Source organism: Vombatus ursinus, unplaced genomic scaffold (assembly GCF_900497805.2).
Source record: "Vombatus ursinus unplaced genomic scaffold, bare-nosed wombat genome assembly UNPS02014798.1, whole genome shotgun sequence".
Classification (NCBI taxonomy): domain Eukaryota; kingdom Metazoa; phylum Chordata; class Mammalia; order Diprotodontia; family Vombatidae; genus Vombatus; species Vombatus ursinus.
Window position 1 is genome coordinate 13572115 of NW_020954576.1, and position 25972 is coordinate 13598086.

General features: G+C 35.5%; 1 long non-coding RNA gene across 1 annotated transcript; it reads right to left on the bottom strand.

Annotated features, from left to right (window-relative positions):
* On the bottom strand, positions 1–24538 carry LOC114049619. The gene is made up of 4 exons (XR_003569885.1): positions 24413–24538; positions 9429–9558; positions 7832–7942; positions 1–113 (listed from the first exon to the last, which is right to left on the bottom strand). It is a non-coding gene; the product is annotated as an uncharacterized LOC114049619 (long non-coding RNA).
* Between the last annotated feature and the right edge of the window lie 1434 nt (positions 24539–25972).

The window sequence follows — 25972 nt, forward strand, 5'->3', positions numbered from 1 at the left end:
ATTTATTTTCCAGGTCAGTTGTTTTTCCAATGAGATATTTCACATTGTCTTCTATGCTCTGTTCACATCCCTTTCAATTCCAGGGAAACTGTTACATTTTTCTTCAAGTGATCCTGGAGACAAAAGCAGGGAAACAATGTTTGGAAATTCAAATTTAATCCCCTTTTCACTCCATTTTAAAAAAAAAACTTTTTAAGGAGAGCCAATAGAAGGCAATGCTTTGCTAGACTACTAAAAACAACAACTAAAATTGTAGAAAATTCAACCACAAAACTTTGCATTCTCACCTACGACCATCTACCAAATACTTTTGCTTTCATTAAAATGATAAGAAAAATATAATAAAATATTTCATACTCTCTCCTATCTTTCCATGATGACTTTTCTAATTCAATACCACTTTAATAATTAACAATAATATTGGGTCATACCCCATTACTAGTATGAATTATAGATTGTTTAAAAATTAATGCAGCATAATTATTTTAGTATTTGGGGTACCAATAGTTGGGGAATGGGGTACAAGGCAAGGCTGCAGAACATTGTGGTTACCAGAGAGTTTGTCAAAAACTATATTTTTTAATCAACCAACAAGCAATTATTAAACAAATTCCCTGTGCCAGGCACTGTGCTAAGCTCTGAGAATATGATGAAAAAGCAAAAACAGTCCTTATCCTCAAGGAACTTGAATTATAATGGGAAATATGATATATGCATATATTTTTATTTATAAAAGATACTTCCAAATTCAAGGTAGCCTTAGATGGGGAAGGCATTTATAGTTGGAAGAACTGGGAAAGTCCTCCAGAAAGTAGGGCTTGGGTTGAGTCTTGAAGGGCATTAGTTATTTTAAGATCTGGAAATGAGGAGTCATTTTAGGTCAGGGGTGGGGTGGGGTCAGTATAAAGGCATGGAGAACAAATGGGGTGTTGTGTGTGAGGACAAATGTGACTAGAAGATAGAATGTGTGTAGAGAAGTGATGTGTGAGAAGACTGAAAAGACAGAGAGGGGGACAGGTTGTGAAAAGAAAAAAAAAACTTTAGATGTCAAATTGTTAAGTTTATTTGTGAAACCAGAGATAGTAGGTAATTAGAGGTTGGAATACATGTGTGGAGGGAGGGCAGTGACATGCTCTGACCTGCACTTTAATAAAATCAATTTAGCAGTTGAGTGGAAGATGGATTGCAGAATTGAACGAGGCAGTACAATTTAAAAACTTTTGCAACAGTTCATGAAAGGAGTAAGGAAGAGCTGAATTAGTGGAATAGCTACATTTGTGGTGAAAAGGGGATTTTTGAAGAGGGAGATTTTCAAGACAGAAATGACAAGTGAATGAATTATGTGGGGTGATAGAGACAAAGTGAGGCTGAAATTGAGGTTGAGAACCAGAGTGATTGGAAGGATAGTGGTACCCTTGAAACTAAGTAATAGTAAAGTTGGAAGTTGAGTAGATTTGTGAATAAAGATAACTAAGTCTGTCTTGAACATATTGAGTTTGATTTGTTTATGGGATATTTAGTTTGAAATGTCCAACAGGAAGTTGTCAAATGGTATATGTCAGTAGAAAGACTAGGTTTCGATATTGAGAACTGCCAGTAATCTGTATAGAGATGATGATTGTACTCATGGGACTTGATGAGATCACCACTATGTGATTACTAAAATATTTTTCCACCTTTGGCCCAAGTTTAATATACTGAAAACAAAACAACTTGAATTTGCAGTCATAGCACTTTACATGTGGAATGGAGGGGGTCTGGTGCATGTGTAGAAAGCTGGGGAGATGGATCTCAGGAGAATTATGATGATATGTAAAGGAAGAGCCTTGGAGAGACGCTGGCACATGTATGAAAATTCTGTTGTTGGTTCTAGATGGCTAACCTACATGATTGAGGGGGGACGGGGAGAAAGAATGTTTTAATTAACTGTGAAGCTAAAACTGGTGATGTTTTCAAAAAGATTTCAGCTTCAGTCATCTCTGTTAACTTCATTTGAATCTGGAGGGAGCTCAGGAGCTCTCTCTAATGGTATCTGGTGAGAGTAGAGTTCTTTGATCTTTAAGAGTTACTTTGGACACCCCGTCCCAGCAGAAAGTCTAACCCAGCCAAGGCATTAATATTCCACATCTATACATAGTGGGTCCAAAGCTATTTAAGAATTTTGAGCTAATTCCCACAGAATGAAGTATAGGGAAGAATATACCCCAGAGGTATTGGGGGGGAAAGGTTTATACATTTGTTATTTCCATATCTTTGAAGTAAATATCCCTTTTAAAAAACTACCATGTATGATTGGAACTGGAATACTAGTCATTGGCCCCTAACAAATGAGACAATCATAGCTAGTGGTGGCTTAAGCCAGCCAATAGAAAAGAGATGACCTCTTTCCCCTCATATCCTGGCACCCAGAAGGAGAGATGTAGTAGTAGGTTCTGAAGGAGAGCGAGTAGAGAATACACTACACATATATTATAACTTTTGATTCTCTGATCAATTATATACAATATATAATGCAATTATTATTTTTTTCCTATTTCACAGATGAGGAGTCTCAGTCCAAGTGAGATTAGGTCACTTGTCTGATGAAAACACAGCTTTGTGTCTTTTATAAGCCCTTTATTCTGAGTGGTCCGTCATCTGAAAAAAAAATGGAACCTCCTAACCTCATGGGGCTGTTGAGAGGATCAAAGAAAATAATGTGTTACTTTGTAGTTGTACAATGTTATACAAAGGTGAGTCATCAATCATCACCATCATTTGTAACTTCTCTCTTAAGCATCCTTTTCCAGTCAGTAGACCTTTGCCCATATCCTTTATGGAAGCCTGTCTTTAGAAATAACTTTCCAGATGAGATGAAGTAGGGGCTCCAGTGTGTTTTGAAATGTCATTGGAGATCTAGTGCACAAGCTTCAAGTGCTTGACCAGAGCAACAAGAAGGTCACTGCCTGCTACACTGTTATTGTGTGGCTGGCAAGAAATCAATGTGAGGAGCCTCGTTGCCAAAGTAGAATGATTGCTCAGAGGTGTGTGTGTGAGGGTAGGAGGAATGTTAATTAACTGGTGGAAAGAGTGAATCACATTGCTAGACTTTGAAAATAAAAACCAAACTTTTAAATTAATGGTACCCTTCTCTCTGGATCATGCCTTGATAGCTTATGATCAACATCCACTCACTTTGTGTTGAGTTATAAAAAGGAAATTCATTTATAATAATGAAATGTTGAAAGGAATCCAAAGCCAATTGCTTTTCTGTTCTATCTTCTATAACTACTTCTTTTAAGGTTATTATATACAGAGTACCTAAGTCACAGTCATTGAAGAGCGTTTGTTTAGAGCAAGGGATCTTAGCATTTTTGGTGTGTTCTTGGATTAATGTTTTTATATAACTAAAATTATAAAATAAACCAATTATATTAAAATATACTTATATAAATATATTTTTAATAAAAACAAGTTCACAACCTCAGGCTAAGAATTTATGGATTAGAAGGAGATTGAAGAGTTTTAGTGTTAGTATACTGACATGGGGTTCTAGCAGTTCTGGAGAAAGGGGAGGCCTAGGAAGTTGAATTAATTGGAGGGAGAATGTGGAAAAGAGAAAAATTTAGTTCTGGAAGTACATTACAGAGACCAGTAAGAACAATACCTAATTTTTGTATGAGGAAATTGAGTCACAGAGAGGATAAGTGACCTGTCATTGACAAACAGTTAATAAGTGTCAGAGATGGTATTCAAATAAGGTTGATTTGCTGATTTTTGCAAATCCAGTGTCCTATCCATTATACCACACTGCCAAACAGAAGGAAAAATGGGCACAATCTTCACCTGGATACCTAAACTACATTGGCTTCATGTCTGTCTTGTTGTAAGTTGGTTATGAAATACCTCTTTCAAATATGCAAATGGCTTTCAAATTCATTTGTCCAGCCATAATCTCTTTCTAGAATTCTGGTAACCATCAGCTGCCTCCTATAGATCTTCTCTTGTATGTCCCATAAGCATTGCATCCCAACATGCCCAAAAGCTACCTCTCCTTAAAACTTTCTTACTTCTGTTGACAACATGAGCATCCATGCTTAATCTTAATCTTAGCATCATTCTCATCTCTCTTTCTGAGCCTTTCTATATTTAGTCATTTGTCATGTCTGTTTTATCTTTGAGATACCTCTCTCATCCACATTCTTCTCCCCATTCATACAATCATCACTCTAATTTAGGCCTTTTATCGTCTCTCACCTGAATTACTATAGTACTCTCTCTAATTTCTAATCCATCCTGCCAGAGCTATTAAGACAATATTTCTAAGATATGTATCTGATAATTTTATTCCCCTTAATGAAAACCTCCAATGGCTCCCCACTGCCTAGAGAATAAAATAGAAACACTTTAACCTGACATTTATGACCTCCTATAGTGTGACTAGCACCTACCCTTCCAGCTTCATTTCATATATTTCTCTTCATAACTTTTATGTTAGATGAAGTAGACTCCTAATATTTGGTCTAATATTATAAGCCACTCCTCATGCCTAGCATGCCCTTCCTCTTCATCTCTAAGTCTAATCATAAACCAGTAGCATTATAAATATATCCAAATAACCAGAACTAGAATATTTAAATATGTTTCATTTTGTAAAGGGAAAAGGCAATAAGTAAATAATAATAGAGAAATGTGAGTTTTTCAACAATTGCTAAGGCTGAAATACTATCAGATTTACTCTGGTTCCTGTTGGTTTCAAGTCCAATTTTCATACAATTATATACAAATATAATTTTATATAATTTCTCCAAAATAACACAATAATTTAAAATGAACAGAAACACAATATTACAGTTGTAAAAACCCCAGATACATAGTCAGAAGACCACAGTTCCAGTCCCAAATCTGAAAGAATTGATGAGATCCCAGGTAAGTAACAGTCTCCCAGGCTTGATTTCTTTATCTTTAGAGGGAGATAAAAACATTTATACTAACTACCTCACAGGACCACTGTGGAGAATGTACTTTGTAAACCAGAAGAACATAAGGTCCTTGAGGATATGGCCTGACTTTCCTTGTTGCCCTAGAATCTACTGGTGTTGTTACTATATGGCTTCTAGACAAAGAATACAATGATACTGAAGTATTGAAAATGAGTATCACACAGAGAGAAATGGAAGGTACAGAGTGAATGTGAATGACTGCTTGTTATAACCAATGGGAAACTTCTGAAAAGAATAGGAGTAAAGATATCATTATGGAAATGTACAGTAGGATGAGAAGATAGGATGGACAACCAGAGTTCTCCATTGGCCTTCTGGAGAAGTAAGGAAAAGTGTGGGAGGCCTCTAGCATGTTGAATGGACCCCCAATAACAAATTTGTGGGAGAACATTGACAAGAGTCACAGAGAATATAAAAGCATTAATGGGTTCCATTTGCATAATTGGAGGGAACATTCAAATCAATGATCTCAAATATTCATTTACCTCTTTATTTATCCTTAACACCTATCATCATGAATTTAATAAATGCTTATTAATGAATAAAATAAATATGAATTTTAAAGTACTTTTCAATCAATGAAATTATACTACTCCCATCTGACTTCAAATCTAACCTCAGAAATTGGCAAGTCACTTATTCTCTGTTTGCATCAGTTTCTTCATCTGTAAAATAAGGTGATAATAGCCCATTCCTCTCGGGGTTGTTGTGAGGATCACATGAGATAATGATTATGAAACACTTAACATGGTGCCTGGCAAAGAGTAAACACTATTTAAATATTAGCTATCACTACTATTACAGACATGTATGGTCAAGCAATACTGTTACATTAACCATGATGCACCATTACCCCAACATACTAAAAAACAAACAAAACCAGGTCTCCGTCTGCACCTTGAATTCAACACCTCTATCAGAAAGTGGGTACAATGATAAATGATCATTATTAAATGGTTTATCCTGATTTCTGACTTATTTTTAATAGGTCATCCTCCCCAAATTCATGAGCTTTGAAAAATACTTAAACTCATTAAGTGAATTCATGTATAAATGAAACTTTTGCTATATTTTTGTAAGATGAAGACTAACATTTTAATATTAGTAGTCATTGTCTAATGATTTTTTTTGTGAATTCAAATGAAAAAATCCTCTTTCAGGGGACTCAGTTGTATACTTTTCTGTCAAATTGATACTAAAACGAATCAAATTTTTCTGAAAGTTGGAATTATTCATACAAAAAGAATTATTCATTTTCCTTTATCCCAAAATGTAAGGAAAACAAGTGGGCTTCATTGCAGAAAGGACTGTTTTTGAAATTGTTTGATATATGTTACAATATTTGAATTGGTATACAAATTCTTCATATGAATCATAAGATCTCTGCAACATGACATTTTTATTTATCAGAATGTTAGTCTGAGACTTTCTAAAGGATTGTTTTCTCCTCTATTCCCCTGGTTTTTTCTCTTTCACATTTTGATCAGTCTTGCTTCAAAAGTTCCCTCTGTATATACATGAGGGTGTGTTTTTAATCTGGACTTCAATGACCATAAGTCTTTGTTTTCTGCTTTTCAATTTATTGGTTATTTTCTTCCAGCAAATCTCTCCCTGCTGAACCCTTCCATTTGTCATTTGACCTGATTTCTGTTTGTACTTACCTCCTTTGATTTTGTTCTTAGAGTTCTCTATCTCATTTTGTATTCTTGTTTAGTTTACCACCCACCCATTTGAATGCTTCTTTAAAACATATATATGTATGTATACATATATATGTATGTATATATGTATATGAAGGCTTTTGGTATTCCATCAATGTAAACTTGCTTTTGGCTGCAATTACAAATTTTAAGTCAGAGGAAACTCCTACTTTACAAATCCTAGAATCTCTCAGGGTATATGTAGAATCAGTTTTTATAGTGACCTGTTACTCAGGGCCAAAGATGTCCAAAATAATTCTTTCTTAAATATTGTTTTGTAAATGCTAACAAATTCTTACTCTTTTGTCCTCCTTTTCTAGACCCCATACAACCCTTCGATCTTCTGTTATGATATAGTACAAATAAATATATTATAAGTTATTCCCAAATTAAGTAGATCTGGTCATCTTTGATTTTGGAGATTTTTCTTTTTCATCTTAGCTTAATTAGGTTCAGGAGACATAACTTTACATTACAAAACAGTTGAGAAGATCTTGCCTTATTTTATTTTGGTTAGACTTCACTTTTACTTTCCTAAAGTAGTTTTAGGAGCTATCCTAATGTCATCAATCTCCATTTTCCTGTCATGCATTCATTTATATATTTATTAAGCAGCTATGAATGTTCAAGAAGACACTGTGATAGGCATTAGGTTTGCAAACAGGTACAAACAGTGGAATATTCCACATTTACAAGCTAATGGGAAAAAGAACAAATACTGACATAATTTGCTAATTAAAAAGTAATTTTGAACTTAATGCTCGCATTTTATTGCATTCATCATGCTTGTCTTTGTATTCCCAGTGCCAAGCACAGTCCCTGGCACATAGTAGGTTCTTAATAAATGCTTTTTTATTTGATCTCCTCAAAAGAAAGGTACAGGAAAATGCTTTGAAAATTTGAGGAAAGTGAAATCACTTTCACCTGGTGGAGTCAGAAAAGACTTCATGGAGGAAGTGGTGTCTGGGTTAGGCCTTGAAGGAAGGGAAGGCTATCAGCAGATGGAAATCAAGGAAAAGAATGTATTAAAGATGTAGGAGACAGTATGAACAAAAATATGTAGAAAGGAGAAGGCAGGATCAAGTATGGTCTAGTTTTGTTGGAACAGAAAACATGAAGGAGAATAATATAAGAAAGACATTCCCATACCTTCACATATTTCCATGTCTTTTCTCTGCTGCTAAATTGAAAGTTTTCTTAGTGTAGACACCATCTTCATGGTTTCCATCTTCTGGTATTTATTCAATATGCATTTGTTGTCTGGAAAAAAATTGTTCTCTTTAGTTTAAAAGTCCTTCCTGTACAACTATTTGAACTATTGATCGACTAAGTCTGTAAACTTGAAAGCTTATTTTCTAGTTTATAATTCAGATCTTTCATTCACTGACTTACCTCTTTCTCCCCAATCCCAGATAGACCTTTCTAAATTTGTGAATATTACTGCACTATTCAAAAAGGCCAACTTCTCAAATCCATTCAAGGTATTAATATGTTTTATGAATAATAGGATAAAACCCCCACAACTGCTTTTGGGTCCGGGGAACCCACTCACCTACTAAGGAGTCCATTCTTTAGACCTATACATATGGACCAAGGTCAGTCCTAGGAACCTGGCCCTACACTTTCTCAGGTTTTTTTCCCCTCAAACTTTTTTAATCCATTGTGCCCCCACCCTGAGCTCATTGTGGTTTGTACCTATGGTCTCTTCCAAAAGGAGAGTGTAGTGGTACCCAATGTCACAATGTAGAACAAGTATAAGGAGGGGTATGCTAGAGACAGCTCTAAATGGTTTTTGAGAGCCCATTGAGTATGAGCATTTACACCTCAGGAATTAGCAATTGCTACAAATTAGGCATTGATTTAGTATTTTGTTGAATACTCATGAAAATGTTAATAATACAATGAAAATGTTAATAAGGCAGATTAAATTTTAAAAATGTATTCATATATTCTGTCTGTGATGTCTCTACTTTTCACCCTCTCAGTGATTTACCAGCATACCCCTGGACATAGGACATCTATTTATTTCCTCTGCATACCAAAAAATGTTAAGAACACCTAAAACTCACAAGTACAATTTGACAAGGACTTGAATATGAAACAGCAACTTAAAACTATTAGAATGTTACTTAAAGTATAAAAACATGGAACATTTTATGTAACTAATGAAATCTGCATTTTACCTTCTTCTTGGCCCTGTATTTTCTCCCTCAAGGTCCATGGGTCTTTTGGAAAGTCAGATCAGGGATTCAACTTCCCTTGTCAATGGTATTCTTCTCTAAGAAGTTCTCTAGCAGTTATAGCAGATTCCTCCTGAAGTAAAAGTTGGCCCTAAATAAAGATCCCACAAGTTTCCAAGTTCTCATACTCATGTTGATTCCAGTGTTGGAAATGTCTATCTTAGGACTGTTCTTTGGTTACTTATACACAAGGAAAAGAAAACAAAACATAAAGCAGAAGTGGCAGTCAAAGGATTACACTAAAACTGATCAAGTAGACCCCTTGTTGTAGGTGCCATGTATAAGCAGTGGTCATTTCTGCCAGAATGAGGAGGTATGCCATTCTCCACATCTTACCAGAAATTCAAGAGAAACATACAGAGAAAATCATTTCAAAGTCTACGGAGTAGGTGATTTCCTGCTTCAGTGGCCATTCAGACAGTTACTTCATCGTCCCAAAGTGGCAAAATTTTCACCACTAAACTACAACAGGTAGCTCACAAAAAGGGCCAAGGTAAATGTTTTACCAGAAGATGACCAGTTCCAGGTATCCACCATTGCTTATATCCTTCCAGAGTTTACTGTGGTGGTGGGGCATGGGTTCCTCTCGTAGTCCACATGTGGAGAATTCTTCATAATTTTAAACTGTTGCATACCCTATGAGACAAGAAGTGAAAATATATTTAAAAGTTTGATTCCATCTGAATATCTCTCTTACCTTTTTTACCCAGTGAACCTTCCCTTGTAATAAAGATAAAAAATTCCTCACTTTTCAAAACTAACATATATAGCTATATGCAACATTCCATATACATAGTCTCCAAGTCTTCAGTGAAAGGAGGGAGATTTTTTTTTTCATCAGTTCTCTAGAACTATGCTTGAGCATTATATCTATACAACATTTTGATTTGTTTTATTATTTTTGTTTTCATTTGTGAAATCATTGTGTACTTTTATTACTTGTTCTACTTACTTTACCTTGTGTCATTTTATATGTTTCTCCATGTTTCTCTGAATGTTTCAAATTAATTATTTTTTATAGTTCAATATATTAGCAACATTTTAGAGTGGGGAAAGATGAGGCTCAGAGGTTTGTTGATATTATAGTCACAGGATTAGATAAATATCAGAGTTAGGCCTAAAACCCAAGTCTTATGACTGCAAGTGAAGTTCTATTTAAAGGAATATAGATACAGAAATTTTATAGATATGATAAAACATATCCTATTTTTGCATGTACAAACCAAATAACGTGTATCTTTTAATATCAAGGTAGGGCATTCTGTCTGACTCACTTATTCATCAAATGAACAGGATTAATCTCACTTTAATTCTTGGTTCATGTATCTCAACTCTAAAATCCCACTGAGACATTATTTAAACATATATGTGTATGTGTACATACACAAACTCTTAGGAGATAATGCACAGTTGTGCATAGAAAGTGAGTATGGGAATCACGATGAGTTGGCTTCATATGCTGCCTCTGACACCCTTAGCAAGTTACTTAACTTTCAAGGTCCATAGACTCCAAGTTGGAGAATAATTACCAATCTGCATTGGTACAGGGAGTTTCCTCTCTAGGGAGGTCTATACACTTATGAAATCATAGGTCTGTGCAAAAAAAAAAAAGTTGAGATAAATTCAATTTAGAACTATGCAGAGAAGAAATAGGAATCTAAATATTCACTTTACTTTTAAAATTCCATATATATTATGTTGAAATTCAACCTAACATATAAAGGCAATAAATTCATAATGGGGCTAGGAGATGTCACAAAACAAAAACTCCATAAAAATATTCAGTAGCACTCATTATTTTTAATAAAAAAGATATTCTACTTCAAAGTATTTTAGCATTGGGAATTCAATGAATTTATTGTTTATAGTCCCACAAGAGATAGCTAATTTATTATAATTGCCACACAAATTATGCATAAGTTTTCCATGGCACATTTATTAATCAGATATATAATAGAGCATCTCTTGTTGCATATATTATTTATGCATATATATATACATATATATATATGTACACACACATATACATACACTAAGTGGTTTTATCTGAACTTTCTACTGTTGCTACCAAAATTTTCAGTCTGATAATGACAAATGACATATAATCAAGAATCATTTGAACTTCAAATAGCTTTAAAGACCATTTTAAACTTATTTACCTGTAGTAATTTTCACTGATGTGGAACACATTTTGTCAACTTCAAAGCATGTTATAAATGTTAAGTTTTCCTCATTTATTTTAAGTCTCAGCTCATTTGGCACTATTTCAGTCATTCTTCAGTTGTGTTCAACCTATTCAGGTTTTTTTTTTGGCAAAGATGCTGGAATGGTTTGCCATTTCCTTCTCCAGTTCATTTAATAGATGAGGAAACTGTGGCAAACAGGGTTAAGTGGCTTACTCAGGGTTACACAGATATTAACTGTCTAAGGCCAGATTTGAACTAAAAAAGATGAGTCTTCCTGGCTCCAGGCCCAGCTCTTTACCCACTGTGCCACCTAGCTGCCCATATGGTACTATAAACTTCTTGAAATCATTGTTAGAGTCTTACTCATTAATTTGTTTTATCCTTCCTCACTTAAAAGATCTGAGTATGTGTTTGAGTTTCTTGTGTTGCCACATTGCTCTTCAAAGAATCCCTATCCAGTCTGAATGTTGGACACTAAATGTACTCTTTCTAGTGAACAAAACCAAGAAATGATAAAAAAAAAGCTAGTTATTTCAAGTTTATTTTAGATATAATGTGGCTAATTGTTGGAACTTTTAGATACTAATAATAAAAATAACACTGTAATCATGTATCATAGTGAAAGAATTTAGAGTAAGAAAATAGAGTATTTACTCCCTGATCCAACCACCTGGGCAGAGAGGTGGCTCGGTGGATAGAGTACAGGGCCTGGAATCAGGAAGACCTGAGTTCAGCCATTTATTAGCTTTGTGACTCTGAGTAAGTCACAAACCTCCCCGAACCTTAGTTTCCCCATCTGTAAAAGGAAACAATAATACTTATAATATTTTTATCACTAGGGGTATTGTGGATATAAGATAATGTATATAAAAATACTTTGTGATCTTAAAAATTATAAAAATATAAACTATTATTATTAATTTGATGAAAAAAGATGATAGCATAACAATATATTTAAATAATTTAGTGTTACATGTTTTATTCATATGTTGATTTGATCAAATTTCACTCTTTGTTGTTATGTTAGTAGCAAAATTAATAGTAACATTCTTATGATCACTTTTCATTTCACTCTTCTGCCTGTGTGGTCACAGCATCAGTAAATAATAAACTAGATATATTGGGTGCCCCAGTTGTATAGTCAGAGCTGTAACCTGTGCAGGTCTGTGGTCCTGAAATTTAGAAGCTGTAGACAATATTTATTCTTTTTCATCATGATAGAAATGATTTACCTGAACAGATAGCAAAAATATTCAAAAGGATTTGTCACCATCCTGATGTTGAAACTCTTTGATCCTAGGGAATTTCGTGAGGAAACTTAGGGAGACAGAGGTCAAGTAACTTGCCCAGGATCATACAGCTAGTAAGTATCTGAGGCATAGATTTGAACTCAGGTCCTCCTGGGCTCTATCCACTGAGCCACCTAGTGCTTTCCACATGACAGACCTTCAAAAACTTGAAGAGATCTATCACGTCCTGGTGTCCTTTATCCCCTTTCGATCAATCTTCTTTCTAGGCTAAGAATCCTTAGTTCCTTCAACTAATCAAGTTCCACCCAACTCTAACACATACTGACTGTGTGAACCTGGTTATATTTCTTAACCTTACTGCCTCAGGCAACTGTCTTAGACTCTCCTTTCCTTGATATTTATGGAGAGAATGTCTACACTAAAGAAATTATAGATCCAGGTTAAAAACAAAACAAAACAAAAGCATAAGAGAAAAAAATAAAACTATGCACATATATAAGGCTTCTGATCTTCCATTCCTCAAGACAGAATTTTCCTGGGACTTTCCCACTTTCAACTCCTGAACTGTGCTGCTCCTTGTCTGCTCACATATGAGACTTGGAGGAGATTTGTTGTTGTTGTTGGGTTGTTTCAATCATGTCTGACTCTTCATGACCCCATTTGGGACTTTCTTGGCAAAAATACTGATTGGTTTGCCATTTCCTTCTCCAGGTCATTAATACAGGAGATAAAACTGAGTCAAACAGGGTTAAGTGAATTGCCCAGGATCACACAGTAGTAACTGTCTGAGGCTGGATTTGACCTCAGGTCTGCTAGACTTCAGAAATGGCATTTTATTCAATGAGCCATCTAGCTTAGAGGAATTACAACTTCATTCTTCCTGGTGATATTATTAGGCCTTATCATATATCCTGCAACTCTCTTGTAAATCTTTCCAGGCTTTACCTGCAGACCCTTGACACTGTCACCTGATCTTCTGACGTAATCTAAGTGCCTGTGGACCTTGTGATCTGCCCTTGAAAGGTATGCCTAAAACTTGTAGGCTGAAATTTCTTTTATGTGTTGTATTACCCAATTTGAGTGAGATCCTTGAGAAGAGGACACTTAACTCAGTGCCTGGCATATAGTAAATGCTTAATAAATGCATTTCATCCATTTTCATTCATGTAAAAAATAATAGCATTCTCTCCTCTTTTAAACTATTCAACTAGAAGAGAGGATGCTGACAAGGGAATGTGGAAATACAGCATAAATACTATAATGTCAGGAAAAATAAGTTCTAGATAAATGCAGAAATATTGTAATTGAGATCCATATCTTGATAATGACCATACATAACGTTTCTGTGTTTAAGGAGTCATGACAGATGGCACATTGCTCATGAGCATTCATCTGCAAATTAAAATTTAATTATTGAAACACACAAGTCTTCTACACCTTCATTAAGTGCTAATCATTGAAGAAAGAAACCACCTGGAACAGATGGTTTAACAGTAACATTTTGCCGTATTTCTTAGATTTTGGGTGAATCCTCCATTGCTTTGTAATGCTTCCTTTGAAAAGGACAGGGGGAGGAAGGCAGCTGAGAATGACTAAGACCATGACTCAGGACTATTAACTATTATTGCTAAAGAAGGTGCTAAATCAGATTTGGTGCATATTATAGTATAAACAGACCCACATGAAGAAGGAAGTAGAATTTGGCATCCTGAAATGGCATGAACTGATTTTTTTTTTTTTTTTGCTTCTGATAGCTTATAGCTTTCTTGCTTTAGAGGAAAAAAAAACCAGACTCAGTTGCTCTACCTTTTTTCCTAATTCCATTTATGTAACAAAGATCTAAAATGTCCTGATAGCTTCAAGAAAACAAGACTCTGCAACGAGCATTCTGCTATAATTTTGGGGGTATGCTTATGACTACAATTTAGCACTAAGCAAACATTATGTAATTACATTGAGACAAACTGTTCTCCATGACTGCAGCACTTTCCACGTTTCTAAAGTCAGGCGGCCTGTTAGATGCTAGAAGCTAAACTGTAAGCAGCTTTTGAATAGCTAATCAGAAGCTATTTTGCAATATAATTTTTTTCCTAATCTAGCTCAGAATTTTACATATCTAATGATTAAATTGCTACACTCAGTATTTTTGGTTGAGAGGAAGGCAGCTCAGAGGTTCAAATTTCATGAAAAACTTTCAGACTCTCGGTCAAGAAGTTCATGTTAATTTAAAACCCCCAACCTCATATGAGTCCTGCTTAGTATGCAGATAACTTAGTTCCAATTCTCATGCAGCTTGAAAAAAAGCTGGTTTTCTTCTCTCTTTTGCTCCAAAAAATTAACCTTTTCTGTGTTTTGGAACTGCACACTTAATATTCTCCCTCCCTCCCCCCCTTCAATATGTAACATACTTTCAAGCACAGAAATTATGCAAGACTTGTATGAACTGATATTGAGTGAAGTGAGCAGAACCAGGAGAACGTTGTACACAGTAAGAGCCACGTTATGAGATGACTAACGTTGATAGACTTAGCCCTTCTCAGCAATGCAAAGATCTAAGACATCTCCAAAGGTCTCATGATGGAAAATGCTATCCATATCCAAAGAAAGAACTATGGAGTTTGAATGCAGAAAAGCTTATGGAAGTGATTGTTGATAAATCAAAATAAATTAATAAAAAAAATTTAAAAAGAAATTGTCCTTCCAGTTTGTGTTATTTAATTTTCATCCTAACTTATTCCAGTTGAGTACATTGTACAAGTATCTTTATACAACTACTTTTGCATGATAACACTAGATCATGAAGCCAAAACTAAGTCAAACCTTTAGTAACGTGCCAGCATCAAGACAGAACCTTCTTTATTTACTGGAATTTTCATTTGATTTCATCATTGTGAACTTCCTATGTTATTCTTTAGCTCTGAAAATGTTGCTGCCAATTCCATATACAATTATTAGGCCAATAACGATTCTTTCAAAGTGACTTTAGCAAGAAACTCAGAAATTCTTGCCATTGGTGATCAATATTTTCTGACTCAAAGACACCCCAGTTTCCAGCCATTTGGTATTAACCCTGCTTTGTCAAAACAGTGAGTTTCCTTTTGCAACTATTTTCAAATGCTCATATGGCTTCTTACAGTCTAAATAAATAGTAACCTTAAGGCAGATTGAGGGTCAGAACCACAAACCACATTTTTGTCAGTTAAAAAAAAACTTTTGGTAAAGCTTATTTTCCTTCCTTAATGCCAGAGATCACTTAGATGCATCTGCTTTTGTATCACTGTAGGTATCATCACCACTAGGGTACATACATAGCCTTTTGTGCCTTCCTATTTCCTTCAGTTTTCACTCTTGAACTGCATTATCCTCTGTTCAAGGTCTGCCTAAAAAACTTGAGGCTCTCCTATGGTTCTTAGTGTACATTTGAGAGTATGAGTGAAACACTCAAGTGATCCATCTTGTATCTCTCATTTTTCTTACATGACCAGTTCACCTCCATTTCTAATCACATATGTCCTTAAATATTTTGTTTTTACTTTTTCAACTTACAAATAACAATTTTTTTCTCTCCTTCTTAGCTCAACATCTCCTGACCCACATTGAGAAGGAAAAATAAAAGATAAACAAAACCTTTGTAACAAATATGCATTATCAAGTAAAATAAATTCCTGTACTGTCCATACCCATTTACACCACTTTTCACGTGCATCTTATGTTCAATAATATTATGCATCTTGTTTACACCAATAATGTTTCTCTCCATTTCTATGTGGATCATCTACTAATGTGATTTTTTTTGAGATTGTGATGTTTCCTGGTCTGTAGTCATACAGGATCTCTCTAAGGATAATATTGGTGTCACAAGGATTCACTTAGAATCATCAAAAGCACTGTGACCCAGAATGATCTCCCAATACTACAACAGAGTGACATCAAAATAAAATTTAACTTAAACACCTTAAACTATGATAGGGTGAGGTGAAGAGGAGAGCAAAAGATAAGGTAAAAAGAGAGAGAACAATGAGGTTATGCCCTAGGATGAAAATAATATGTGAGAAAAATCTGTTTTTCCCTCAGCTGGCCTCAGTTCCTATGTGGTCATCTTGCCATTCTAAGGGTGATACTAGAATTTCCTTTTATTCATATAGTCATTTCATTTTACTTACACTGGTACAGCCAATAAGAAGGACAGATGCAATTATTCTGTTAAGCACTAGAAAATTAATTCAAAAAAAGTGATTTGAACTAGCTCAAAAGGAAAGTCCTTCTCCAAAGAGAGTTATGGTGAGAAACTTCTTCAAAAAAGTCATAAAAGAAGGAGAATGGAATCAAAGTCTTAAAGAGAGGATTTCCAGGTCATTTGGCAAACAAAATAAAAGCCTAGACATTTTTTACTTATTGTCATGACCTCTCAAAACTCTCCAGAATAGAAATTATGTACCAATGCTAAAACAATGTTATTGTCTCCTTTGTTTAGGACACCAAGAACCCAAAAAAGATAAAAACTCCATGAACTAAAACCTATCATGCTTACTCAGACCCAACTCTTTCACCACCTAGTATAATCCAGATATATATTAACATAACTGAAAATCTGAAAAAAGTAAAGGAATACCTTCAAAAATATCACAAGACCAAATAGAGACATAACTATAAAGAACAACCAAAGCTGTAGTAGGGTGAAGGGTGGTAGAAAACTGCTGGTCCTGATGGATTCTCTGGCAAGTTCCATCAAAATTTTAAAGCACAATTAGTACTTATGTTGCACAAATTATTTTCAAAAATTGATAAAGATGTCCTTTACCTGAATCCTTTTATGGGACAAATAAAAGCATAATATCTAAACCAGGGAAGGACAAAACACAAAGGAAAACTATACACCAAAATCATTAATGAATATCGATTCAAAATGTCAAACAAAATCCTGTTTAGCAGTTTATCCAAGAAATCATTCATTTTTCCTAAATTGGATCTATACTAGGCATGCAAAGATTGCTTAACATTACAAAATCATTAGTATAATTAATCATATTAAAACCAAAATATCCAAAACTATATAATTATCTCAATAGACTCAGAAAGTCTCTGAAAAATATAGTACTAATTTATATTAAAATGCTATGAAATATGTCTAAATTTTTTAAATCATGTGCAATTTAAATATCCAAAAATTCTTTAAAAATGGGAGTAAAGCAAGGGTTCCCATTCTCCCCATTATTATAGTTCTGGAAATGCTAGCAACAAGAGAAGGAAATTAAAAATATAAAGATAGGTAAAGAAGAGTAAACACTATCTCTGTTTGCTAATGATATGATGTTATACTTTGAAAATCATAGAGAATCAGCAGACACTAATTTAGACAATTAAGAGATTCAGCAAAATTACAGGTTACCAACCCTTCAAGAGAGACTGTCAGTAAAATAGAAAGATAACACTTGCTAGGGCCTTTTGAAGTCTTATGGTTTTTAGCAAAGTAAGAAAGAAATGGCAAAGTAAACTTAACAATGAGACTTTGTTTAATGAAACAGCTAATACTAAATCTCACGAAATACAGTGGATCAAGTTTTACATCTTAAGTAAGAGACAGTATTTTCTTTGTACTTAATTTTTTCCACTTCATTTTCTTCTGTGTTTTATTTTGGAAGTATTTCATTTATGTACTCTTGGGAATATGAATTCTTGGGAATATATAAAATGTATATGTATGTCTTTAACATAAAGAAATTAAAACCATAAAATATTTTTAAATATCACACAACAGCAACATACATCATATTACAGAACCTAAGAAAACACAAGAATTCTCCTCAAAATATTCTTAATGGATCTGTCCTAGTGTTTTAACAATCAGAATCAAGTTAACAAGGGATAGCTCAAGAAAGAAAAGATCTTGCCAGATTTACTGAAAACTACAGAATAGTCTTCTGCATCTGAAATTATTCTTTACTGGAGATTTTTGTTGACACAGCCTTAGACTTTTTGAGTTTCTGAGATGAAAGGACCAATCTCATTTGTCCTACAGCTAATGACTTTTTTTTTCTTTACAGAGTACTAGATGACTACTCTTCTAAATAAAAGGATCATGCAAACATAGATGGAACTAGAGAGGTCTTTAAAGGTCATTGAGTTCAACCCCTCCTTTTCATGTTTAATGAGTTGTTCAAAATCATACTAGTAGTAAATGGCAAAGCTTGATTTTGAACTCGTGTATTTGGATTTCAAGTTTATCTCTGTTACTATATGCCAAGAATTAATTTTCGTGTAGCTAAATTAACTTGGAATTTATCCACAGATTTAAGATTTCACACATACATGAAACAAAGATAATATATATGAGAGGTAAAGTTTATTTAAGTCAGTTCCTTTTTATATCTGTTTCCAACTTCATTAGGCCTAGATCCATTTGTCAAGGAACTAGGAAAAATCTTATACCCTATACTCTAACTTCAACCTGAGAAATCACCTCAGTTTGGATTAGAGAGGGGGCAGATAAAGGGCAGGGAAACAGTCAGAAGGCTGGAGGTGATAATGGCTTGATCTAGGGTAGTAGCAGTATGTGAGAGTGGAGTAGATATAGGCAAGAAAAACTGTGGAGGTAGAAATGGCAGAATATAGCACCAGAATGATAAAGGTAGGCTTAAAGGAAAGGAAAGGGTCCAATATAACTCAGACATTAAGAGCTTGGGGTAGCTAAGAAGATGAGAGTGATCTTAATAGAATTAAGGAAGTTGGGAGGAAGGGTGAATTTAGGGGAGAAAGAGTTCAATTTTTAAAATAGAATGTTTGAAATGGTGGTGAAACACATCCAAGTTGAGATATATACTAGGTGGTCAGAAATAGGGGAGAATTTGAAGTTGCATGTACATCATCATCATATCTCACATTTACTTAGCACTTGAATGTTTACAAAGCACTTTCTTCCTGATAACCTTGTGAGTTTGGCAGTGTAATATTATTCATATGAGGAACATATGAGGAAATTGAGGCTAAGAAAGGGAAGAGCCAGGATTTGAGGATAAGTTTTTTTTTAAATCATCACAGAATTTCAATTTATAGAAACTTCAGAGGCAATATATCCCAACCCATACCTGAACAAGAATTCTCTCTACAACAAATTCAGGAATAAATGACCTAGTCTGTGCTCTAATAACTCTAGACAAGGTGAACTTAAGACCCCCACGATTTGGCAAACAATATTATAGCTTACCACATTTTCTGCAGTGTTTAAATCAAACCTCAGAGAATTGATTAGGTCACCAGGGGATAATGTGTAGAGAGAGAAGTTAGGTACAGCACCTTGGGAAACTCTGACACTTCAGGGAAAAGTGGTCAGGGAACCAACCGTTAAATGAGAATGAAAAGGAATGGGTAGTCAGATCAGAGAACGGGGGAAGAGCCTTGAAGATTCCAAGTGTAACCAGAAGGGAAGAAAAGATGATTAAAAGTGTGAAATGGTGGAGAAAGGTCAAGGACAATGATAACTGATAAACAGCCATAGCACCTGGGAACTAAAAGATCACTAGGAATCTTGGAGACAGCAGTTTCAGGGGAATGGCAAGACCCAAAGCCGTTGTTATTAAGAGTTGAGCAGGTAGTGAGGCAGGGGAGCCTGTTATGTATGTTGCTCTTTCTAGAAATGTGACCATGTGGGAGAAGGAAGATGTAGCTTTTGCAGAATATTTTATCTATTTTAGTCCATTTTAGGCTTTTGCTTTTGCAGAAATAGCTTTTGCAGAAAATTTTATTTATTTTAGTCTATTTTAGGCTATGTGAGGCACACACGTTTGTCTCATGGGAAGGAGCCAGTAGATATGAAGAGATTGAAGATGAACAAGAAAAGCAGTGATTGATGGAATGAAGTCCTAGAGAAGATTATAAGTGATGAAATCAAAGATAAAAAATGGAGGTGTTATTCCCAATAGGTAGCCTATGAGAATTGAATGAAGAGATGATGGGTGAGCACAAAAAAGGTAGTGAATTATTAGGAATGGTGGATGTGGGAGATCATGATAGATGACTTCAATTTTCTTTTTTTTTAAATTTTTTATTAATTTATTTTGACTTATCAACAATCACTTCCATAAGCTTTTGAGTTTTAAATTTTTCTCCCCCTCCCTCCCTATCTCATATGGCGTGCAATCTAATATAGGCTATAGATATGCATTCCTATTAAACATATTTTCACGTTAGTGATGTTGTAAGTAAGAATTAGAACTAATAGGAGGAACCACCAGAAAGAGGAAACAAAACACAACAGAAGAAAAAAATAGCAAATAGTATGCTTTTTTTGTATTTTTTTTTAGGCAATTGGGGTTAAGTGACTTGCCCAGGGTCACACAGCTAGTAAGTGTCAAGTATTTGGTCTGAGGCCGGATATGAACTCAGGTCCTCCTGACTTCAGGGCTGGTACTCGATCCACTGTGCCGCCTAGCTGCCCCACAAATAGTATGCTTTGATCTGCTTTTCAAACTTCATAGTTCTTTCTTTGGATGTGGATAGCATTTTCCACAATGAGGCTTTTGGAGATGTCTTAGATCCTTGTATTGCTGAAAGGGGTTAAGTCTATCAAAGTCAGTCATCACTCAATGTGGCTGTTACTGTGTACAACATCCTCCTGGTTTTGCTCACTTCACTCAGCATCAGACCATACAAGTCTTGCCAGGTTTATCTAAAGTCTGCCTGTTCATCATTTCTTATAGCACAATAGTATTACATTCATATATCACATTCACAATTATGATTACTATCTGTGTCTTTCTCTCCATCCTCCCCCCACCCTGTTTATGTTTTTCTTTCTCCTTTTTCCTTTTCCGTCCTCACTAATATTTTGCTTTTGACCACCGCCTCCCTCAGTCCCTCCTCCCTTCTATTAACTCCTTCCCTTTTCTTCCCCTTTACCCTTACTGCTTCTTCCCTCCCTTCTATCTCCCCTCCATTTTCTTTCCCCTTTTCCCTCCTATTGCCTATAGGGCACATTAGATTTCTATGCCTAACTGATTATGTTATTCCCTTCTTGAGCCAAATCTGATGAGAGTAAGGTTCAAACAATGCTCATCTCCCTCTCTTCTTTCCCTCTACTGTAATAGGTTTTTGTGCCTTTTCCTGTGATGTAATTTACCCTTGTCTGCCTCCTCCTTTCCTTTTCCCTCAGTACATTTTCTTAGTTAGATCAGATTAACTCACTTACTTTGATCCATTTAACCTACTTGATTAGATTTTTTTCATCATTACATCAAAGTCAATTTATACCTACCTGCTTTATGTATATCCCTTTAACATGGTATCATAACAATACAGTTCTCAAGAGTTACAAGTGTCATCTTCCCTTGTAGGGAGGTAAATAGTTTGCCATTATTAACAACATATTGTATCTTTCTGTCCCATTTACCTTTTTATGTCTCTCTTGAGTCTTGTATTTGAAGATCAAATTTTCTGTTGAGCTCTGGTCTTTTTATCAGGAAGGTATGGAAGTCCCCTATTTCATTGAATATCTATTTCATTTCCTGAAAGATCATGTTGATTTTCCCTGGGTAGTTGATCCTTGGTTGTAATCCAAGCTCCTTTGCCTTATGGAATATCATATTCCACGCCCTACAGTGTTTTAATGTAGAAGCTGCAAGGTCCTGTGTAATCCTGACTGTGGTTCTATCATATTTAAATTGTTTCTTTCTGGCTACTTGCAGTATTTTCTCTTTGACCTGGTAATTTTGGAATTTGGCTACTATATTCCTTGGTGTTTTCAATTTTGGATCTCTTTCAGGAGGTGATAGGTGGATTCTTTCTACGGCTATTTTACCCTCTGGTTCTAGGACCTCAGGGCAGTTTTCCTTTATGATTTCCTGAAAGATACTGTCCAGGCTCTTTTTTTCATAGTGATTTTCAGGTAGACCAATAATTTTAAAATTGTTTCTCCTGGATCTATTTTCCAGGTCAGTTGTTTTACTAATAAGGTATTTTACATTTTCATTTATTTTTTTTCATTTTTTTGTTTTTGTTTGACTGATTCTTGCTCCCTCACAGAGTCACTAGCTCCCATTTGCTCAATTCTAATTTTTAACAAACTGTTTTCTTCTATTAGATTTTGTACCTCCTTCCCTATTTGGCCAATTTTATTTTTTAGGGACTTGTTTTCTTCACTGTACTTTTTTCCCAGTTGGCCAATTGTATTTTTTAAGGGCTTGTTTTCTACAGTTAATTTTTGTTCTTCCTTTTCCAAGCTATTGACTCTCTCTTGCATACCTCTCATTTCTTTTCCCATTTTTTCTTCTACCTCTCTCATTTGACTTTTAAAATCCTTCTTGAACTCTTCTAAGAAGTCTTTTTGGGCTTCAGACCAGTTCACATTCCTTTTGAGGTTCCAGATGTGGGTTTGTTGACAGTGTTATCCTCTTCAGAATTTCTGTCTTGATCTTCACTCTTCCCATAATAAGAATCTATCATACGGTTCTTTTTGCTCATGGTGTTTGCTTATTTCCTGGCCTTTAAAGAGATTGGGCTCTCCTGCTGGGGAGCAGAGGCACTGACCCAAGCTTCTTGTGTTGGGAGCCTAGGACCTGGTCACTGGCTTTGTGTGCTGGGGCCTCTGATGCTGGCAGTTGGAAGCTGCAGGATTCTGGTGCTGGACTGGAATCAGCAACACAGGAGCTCTAGGGGTAGGATTGGGTAGTGTGGCTCCTGGAGATTTCCTGCTCACCCAGGCCTTTCCTTCCTTTTGCTTTCTTCAGCTCCTTTCAGATGGATGTTGTAGGGTGTTTATCCACCAGGGGCCCCTTGGAATGCTGCTTCCCTTAGTTTTGCTGAGGCACTGGGAGAGCCAGTTGCTGTGGAATGCTGAGGCACCTGGTGGTTTTCTGAGCTGGTTTCCACCAGTTCCCTTGTCCTCAATGAGGCTTTTGGGGGTCCAGGTGTTGGTGTTTGCTTGCTCCACCACCTGGGCTTCAGGATCCCTTCCTGGTATGCTGATGTGGGGCTTTCCACTAGCTTGCTGGGATGCCTCCCATTCTGTACTTCTCCCCTTCCCCCAAGGTAAGAGGGGCTTTTCCAGTTAATTCCTGAAGCTACCTAGGCTACTGGACTGCTGCACCCCATTTTTCTTCTGGTTCAGCTGTTCCAGGGCTTTTCCTGGGGTGATATTTTCTGGCCTTTCAGGGGTTAATAGGGGAGGATAAGAGAGACTCACGTCTTACCTAGCCATCTTGGCTCCCAGAAGACTTCAATTTTCTTAATAATGAAGCAGTTGAGATCATATGACTCAACAATGGGTGGGTAAAAGTAAAGTTGAGGGCTTGAGGGAAAAAGAGAGGATTATTGGATTATTCACTAGAGGGAGTATGACAGAAGACCAATCCAAGGGCCCAGATGAGGTAATATGGCAAAAGATCTGCACAAGTTCTTTCAGAATTGCTCAGGAGCTAGAGAGAATTTAGGAAAGGTAGATGATGGGGTGGTTGTGTGGTGGGGCTATAGGATCAAAACTCTAAAAGGAGGGAAGTCTGTTGTGAATGGATGGACATTCTTTGAAGTAAAGGTAAAAACCTCCCAGATCTTCTAAGTTAACAGCTATCTGACTTTGGGCAAATTAATTCTGGTGGTATAGAGATAAGTGTTTAACATTTGGTTTACCTGGACAAAAATATACATGACACATTTTAAGTTTCATCTGCATTATTATCATTTCTCTCCATTACTTTCTTAAGTCTAGACAATGAAGAAAACAATAACTCAAGTTCTAATTTATAGAATTGGCTGATTCCCGAGGCTTTAATGCTCACACTGAAAATTTAACAATTGAGTCTTGTGCACTGTTGGATCTGGCTCCAGCATACCCCTGAATTAACCCTTCTTGCCTTTATTTTCCTAATATACAAAGTGAAGGGGGTTTAATGATAATTTTTAGCGCTTCTACCTTTTAAGTCTAAAATCTTGAGTCATGTGGAGATTACTTACAATGTGGCTGATAAGAAGTTCCCTTTGTAATCATGCCAAAGATCTGATATGGATTGTTTCATTCCCAGAGTATTTTGTTTCCCCAAAATGTACTGTCAGTTCTATTCTTACCTTTTATTGCAGGATCTCAAGTTGTTCTTTCTCCAGAGTTCCACCAAAATGGTTTTCCTCTTATAACTTCTCACCATAATTGTTTTCTTGCATTGGAATTGTCAGGAGTCACAGCTGATGTCAGGAGAAGGCTGCTCAAATGATAAATGTGTGATTCTCTTCTGTTACCTGATTTTCACAGTCATGATACCATCTGAGGCAGCTTTATTACAATTGAGATCTGTGGGCAGATTCAATCTATTAAACAAGCAGAAACATGTAGACTAATCAAATAGATGCTAATGAGCAAATAATTGTGGACATGATTAAGCAACTGATGTTACTCATGAAATTGTTTTGGAGTAACTTCGGAGAATACCAGATATTCAGTTTATGATAAAGATATGATTTTGCTAAATTAAATTCTCTGATAGCCATTGATCAAATTTGCTCATGATGAAATGCTTATAGAACATCATGCTCAAATGAATGGGGCTGATCAAACTTCTATTTTCCCTCAGAGAAAAATTTTTTTTCTGACAAAAGCTGCAAGTTTATGTAAGAGCACATTTTAATTGGGAGTGGCATCAATATCATTAGGTGGTCAAATTAAGGAAAACTAATTATACTTGAATCAGTTAATGACAAGATGGTGGGTTGTTTTTTGTTGAACCTTCCAATTTTATAATCCCCCAAAAAGGAAATATTCACCAAGTCTATCAAAATTTAAGTTGAATCCACAAGATGTGACAGAAATATCAAATAAGATAAAAGCCTCATGAAATTACATCAGAGAACTTAAATACTTAGAAGGCCTCTCAATTCCTAGCCTGCCCTGTAATATGAAGTATAACCTACAAAAGCAACTTCAGAGATTTGTGTTTCCAGATCTCTTTCTGGCTATTCCTCAGCAATATTTCATTTTGAACCACATATATGTCCTTCCAAAGAGGCAAAAATTATTGATCCTGCTCAGTCAGGTGAAAGAATGAGAGTATAGCTGGGTGTGGGTAACTGGAGGACAGGAAGTCATTTGGCAAATTAGAAGGGAAGGGCACCAGAAACTTTATGAAATCAGTCAAGTTCTTTGCCCAGCATAAAGTCCCTCGGGTGAGCCTCAGCCTTTACTCTGGGCAAAGACCTAGTTAGGCACTCATACCCAAGAATTCAGCTAGGTAGAGGATGTCTGCAGTAAAAGAAGAAGGAGCCAAATAAAAAAGGAGGGAAGTAAGAGATAAACTATTGGGAATATAAGAAAAAGGCTAAAATTCAAAACTCCAAGACAACGGGGCTACATTTAAACCAGAAATGTATTTGTAAATACTTGACAACTAGTTCTCTGAAAAATGTAGCCAGGACATACTTCATTATTAGTACTTCATCCATCATTTTGTTAAGTCCAGACTATCAAGAAAACAATAAGTCAACTCCTCATTTGAAGTATATGCTAATTCCCAAATTGAAATTTTGCTCAAATTGAAAATGTATCAATAGGCTCTTGGATTGTCAGAGTACACTGCTGATTTAAGTATAGCACCCAAGCAGGAAAACCAATAACAAGATTCTTAAATACCAAAGGAA